The sequence below is a fragment of the Natator depressus genome, chromosome 3 (assembly GCF_965152275.1).
Source record: "Natator depressus isolate rNatDep1 chromosome 3, rNatDep2.hap1, whole genome shotgun sequence".
Classification (NCBI taxonomy): Eukaryota; Metazoa; Chordata; order Testudines; family Cheloniidae; genus Natator; species Natator depressus.
This window is the reverse complement of record NC_134236.1, coordinates 30,169,762-30,175,761: the sequence shown is the minus strand read 5'-3', so window position 1 is coordinate 30,175,761 and position 6,000 is coordinate 30,169,762.

Genomic DNA, 6,000 nt, shown 5'->3' with positions numbered 1-6,000 from the left:
AAGTAGGAAAATATAAATTTCCTCACACCCCTGGATGGGAATGCGCTCTGAGATTGGGTTGTGGGAGGGAAACATGTCCCAGGGAAATTCCTCTCAATAGCACACTTTTAAAGAGCTGTTATGCAGGGAAAACTTAGCACCTTCTTTGAGGAAAAGTTCTATTGGGATACAGCTACCAAAGAAGAAGTCTCCACATGGAGACTATAAGTAGTGGAACAAAGAATTGCAGAGCCTGATCTAGACAGGGAAACTGCAGATGGGAATCTCTCCGCAGGTTAGTTTCCAGACAGAGTAGATCCATGGGATAATGTCCCAAAGATATAAAGCTACTTGGAAGCTACCCTAGAAATAGTTTTATAACAGATACCATCCCCAAATTAATTTACTTAGTAGAAGGGGGGACATGAGTTATATTTTTAAAGCGAGTTATCTTCAGAATTATTAGAAGATCATGATAATCTAAATATTTTCTCACTGGGCATATAATTTATCAGTTATTTGGCATTATTGTTTCCAGATATCATGGCCTCGCATAATGCAACACTGAAAAACAATGTCTATGTTATATTGGATGAGAAAATATAATAACACACTATTACCTAACACTAAGAGAGCTCCCTTCTTACAAGAATCTCCAAGGACTTTACAAAGGTGGGCTAAGTATTGATATCCCAATTTGTGTGGACAGGGAGACTGAAGCCAAGACAAATTAAGTGACTTGTCCAATGACACACAGTAAATAGGAGTACAGTCAGAACTATAACTCAGGGCTTTTGGTCCCCAGTCTCCTGCCTGTCTCACTAATAAATAAATAAAGCAGAAGTTAGGAATTGTAAAAAATTGATAAGGGAAGCCAACGGACACAAGGAGAAATCTATGGCCAGCAGAGATAAGCACACTAAGGAGTTTTTAAAAATATATTTGCAATAAAAAGAATTCTGACAGTGGTATTAGATAGAAATGGTAGAATTATCAAGAATGATGCAGAAAAGGCAGAAATGTTCAATGAATATTTCTGTTCTGTATTTGGGGAAGAAACAGATTATATAGTCTCAACATATGGTGATGAGATCACTCTTTCCATCCCAGTAGTATTTTTGGATGATGTTAAACAGCAGCCACTAAGGTTAGACATTTTAAAATCAACAGGTAACTAGCATCCAAGAGTTTTAAAAGAGTTGGCTGAGAAGCTTGCTGAACTGTTAATGCTGATTTTCAATAAGTGTAGGAATACTGGAGAAATTCCAGAAGACTGGAAGAAAGCTAATGTTATATCAATTTTTGAAAAGGGTAAATGGGATAACCCGGGTGATTATAGGCCTGTCAGCCTGACATCAATCCTGGACAAGATAATATAGCAGCTGCTACGGAACTTGATTTTTAAAGGCATAAAGGAAGGCAATATAATCAATGCAAATCAACATATGTTTATAGAAAATACATCCTATCAAACTAACTTGATACTTTTTATAAGATTATATGTTTGGCTGCTAAAGATAATAGTGTTAATATAATATACTTAGACTTCTGTCAGGCATATGACTTAGTATAGCAGAACACTTTGATTAAAAAACTAGAACGATACAACTGGAACACACTAAATGTACTCAAAACCTGGCTAACTGATAGGTCTCAAAATTAAATTGCCAATGGGGAATCATCATCAAGTGGGTGTTTTTCCAGTGGGGTTCTGCAAGGATCAGTTCTTGGCTCATGCTAGTTAACATACAAAACATAAAATTGTCACTGATAAAGTTTGCAGATGACACACAAATTGGGGGAGTGGTACATAATGAAGAGGATAGATCACTGGTTCAGAGCAGTCTGGATCTATGGTAAAATGGGCGCAAGCAAACATGTATTTTAATACAGTTAGATGTAAATGTATACATCCAGGAACAAAAAATGTAGGCCATAGTTACAGAACTGGGGTGGAGGTGTGTCTAACCTGGAAAACTAACTCTGCAAAAGAGTTACAAGTTATGGTGCATAAAAGAGTTAATGTGATCCTGGGATGCATAAACGAGAATCTCAAGAAGGAGCAGAAAGGGTATTTTACCTCTGTATTTAGCCCTGGTGCAACTGCTGCCAGAATACTGTGTCCAATTCTCATGCCCACAATTCAAGAAGGATGTTGATAGAGAGGGTTCAGAGAAGACCCACAAGAATGATTAAAGGATTAGAAAGCATGCCATATAGTGATAGACTCAAAGAGTTCAATCTATTTAGATTAACCAAGAGAAAGTTAATGCGTGACTTGATTACAGTCTATAAGTATGTATATGGGGAACAAATACTTAATAATGGGTTCTTCAATTTAGCAGAGAGAGGTATAACATGATCCAGTGGGTGGAAGTTGAAGCTAGACAAATTCCGATGAGAAATAAGATGTAAATTTTTGTCAGTGAGGTGATAACTCATTGGAACAATTTACTGAGGGCTGTGGCGGATTCTCCATCGCTGACAATTGTTAAACGAAGTATGCAGAGGCATCAACTTTGAGATTTCTCTGGGGGTGCTCGACCCCCGCTCCACCCCTTCCCTCAAACCTCCACCCCTGCCCTGCCTCTTCCTGCCCCTGTTCCACCCCCTTCCCCCCAACCCCTCCCACACGCTGCTAAACAGCTGATTGTGGTGTGCTAGGAGGGAGGTGGAGAAGCTGATCGGCAGGGCCGCTGGTGGTGGGGGAGGCACTGGGCAGGAAGGGGGAGGAACTGATTCGTGAGACTGCTGATGGGGCTGAGCACCCACTATTTTTTTCCTGTAGGTGCTCCAGTCCCAGAACACCCACGGATTTGGCACCTATGCAAGACTGGATGTTTTTCTAAAAGATACGCTCTAGGAATTACTTTGAGGAAGTTCTATGCCTTGTGCTATATGGGAGGTCAAACTAGATGGTCAAAATGGTCCCTTCTGGCCTTGGAAGCTATAAACACCACAGCTGTACTGCTAGAGAGGCAGCACTATCAACCCATGGTTAGAGTAGAGAAATAAGCCCCAAGAGCTGAGTTGTGCTGTAGGCTCTTCCCTTTACTTGCTCTCCAGCATTGGATAAGACTGTCACAGAGTGGCTGGCCCTTTAAAAGAAGTTGAGCCCAGCTTCACCTGTGACAGATCAACTACCTCTCAGCTAAGACTGATTGGCTTGGGATCATGTAATTATAAAAGCCAGCAACTAGGCCAGTGTGGGTTAGAGAGCTATAACAGGCTCCTGTAGGAGACTCAGGTTGGTCTCTGTGGTATGGAGAACCAGACAGACAATCAATAAGTGGATTGGGGAAGAATTGCTGGTAATGTGGGGGGCTCTGACAAGGAAGCCCTTGGGTCAGGGGAAGGGTAGCTGTGAGATTTATGCTGAACTCTTATTTTGGGGGTTGCTACAGATTGTTGGTGTAACCAATAAATGTTGCCCTGAAGAAAGGCTCTTAATGGACCTTGAATGTGATGTTTAATCCCTCCTGGACTGGGGAGACAGACCAGCAGCTTACAAACACTCAGTCTTCTATCAGTTCCACCAAGTTTTACACAGATGTTACTCAATGGAGTAACTTTCATGTGAATAGAGATTAAAAGAATTTCTTTATTTTAGAAAAGAAACAAATAGGAGACAGCGTAAAAAAGCATTAAAAATATGGCCCAGAGGGGAAGTAGGGTGGTAGGGTTAGTTCACTCACTTTCATTACATAAGAATTAGGGGACACTGAGTGGATTTGAAGGTTGGTAAATTCAAAACTGATTAAAGGAAATATATTTTCATTCAGAGCATAAGGAGACTATGGAACTCATTGCACAAGGTATCACTGAGGCCAAGAACTTTAAATACTTAAAGAGATTAGGCATCTGTATGGCCAACACAGCTATTCAGAATTATCAGTTTTAATGCTACACTTTTTGAAGGAATATAAAATATCATGATTTAGGATGTAAAACACACTCTAATTACTAGGAACTTGATTTTTTTTTCCGGGGCAGAGCATCCCACATCTACCTGCTGAAAGATTTCTTACACCTTCTTCTGGTGCTGACCACTCTCAAACACAGCATACTGGACTAGATGGATCACAGGTCTGAGCCAGTATGGTTATTTTTATGTTCCTATTATCCTCTTGAGGCAACCCCTTTAGGTCAAGGTTGATCTGTCTTGGCTTGATTTGCGATACTGCTCCTCGCTTCTGCATCTGTTCTGTTCGTAGAGGATACCACCACTGGGCCGTGAATTCAGAACCTTCCCTGAATGGTAAATGAGCTTTCAGGTAATTTTTTATTTATAATAGACCCTCTCCCCAAGGTGCCTGGGGTACCAAACAATATTAAACACATAATACAAGTTGCTATCATTAAATCTTCAGAAGAGAAGAACAAATTGACTAAGGGTCTAACAATGGAACATGGAGACATTGAGAAAACTTATACTAGTGGTGGTTCTAAACTGCGCGTGGTATTTCAGGAGAAATGAGAGGTGAACTTCACAAACTGTTGCAAATTAGTGGCTATCCTCTTTTCTCCCTTACCTCCTCCCCTAAACAAAGGAATTGATATTTACAAGGGGTTAAGCCCTGCAGTTTCCTCAGGCCTGTACAGGATTTTGGCCCAAGGTTAGGCATATTCATTTTCAATATTTTTATTATATCTACATTTTTGGTACATTAACAGGGGATAGCTGCAGCTCTGAGCTTTTCTGGGATAACACAAGACCCAAACCACCTTGGAGGGAATAAGTGAAGCGGAAGGGGTGCTGGCTTAGAAAAAGCTCTTGCTAAAATGTTTTCCAAATGTCTCTTTCCTGTGCAAATACCAACACCTCCCTGTGGATCCATTTACAGCCTATATGCTGCATTCATTACAATGTATTTCTTGAGTGCAAAAGTCAAGATAAATTCTCCTATACTGGGGTTATTTAATGTTTGTTAGAATACCCCAAGTTTTTGCCAAGAACTGTGTCACAAAGTCATTGCCCCAAACAGTGGATGCTGTCTCTCAGTTAATAACCCTCTCATCTGTCACAACAAAATCCTGAGCAGGATTTGAGCAGTGAATGCCCAGTTTGTATTGCCCTACATTGCATCGCCTCACTGCTGCACGGCAAAACCATTTCCATTTTCTGTTGCATGCGGCTGCCTTTCACGCCTGGATTGCACTCTTCTGCTTTTAACACTGCTCCCTTTGCTGGCTCCAGAATTGTCAGGAAGCCAAACTCGAGGGAGAAAACATTGGGCTTGGGGAGCTATTCATTAAACTTTATATACATCCAAAATCAGTTGTAAAAACAGAGGCGTTTTAACAAGGAAAAGGAACCCCACTTGTGCTTCGAGGCTGACTCATTGATAGGTTCCTCTATGTAATACAAATGAGTTTGCTCTCGCTACCTTCCCCTCCCCCCACAACACCTTTCAGGGTTGGAATGGTGATTAAACTAGTCCTGGAGTGAGGGCAACTCCTCCCACTTAATGACACTGGGAAGTCACTGCTGGTGCTTGCTTCAATCTGTTAAGACCCACGTTGCTTGGAAAAACTGATTTCTTCATTGAGGAAAAAAAGAAAAGAAAAGAAAAGAAAAAGCCTTGGGCGCCCATGCCCGCATCTAACACACACACACAGCGTTCATGCGTGCAAAGGGGGGAAATGGTGGGTTCTTATTTAAGGAGCGTTTATTCCATTTTTATTAAGGACCAAATCTATTAAAAAAAGGTTAATAAGCCACCCCCAACCGCAAGGTTCACGCAGTTTCCAACCAGACTATACCAGATGCCAGGCAAACAAAACGAGCGGAAAGCAGAGGTCAGTGAAACTCGACAGGCCCAGATCCCAGCATTGACTCAGGCAGCTCCAGTGACTTGCCAGCCGCAGCTACAAAGCGCTCACAAAGCTCCTATTTCACAGCCTGCGCTGCGGAAGGATATTTCACCTTGTTTACCCTGAAACCGGCTCATTCAGTGAGAGAGTGAGTGGAGGTGGGGAGGGAAGGGGGGGGGGCAGGGCGGGTTGGCAGGCTCGCTCTGT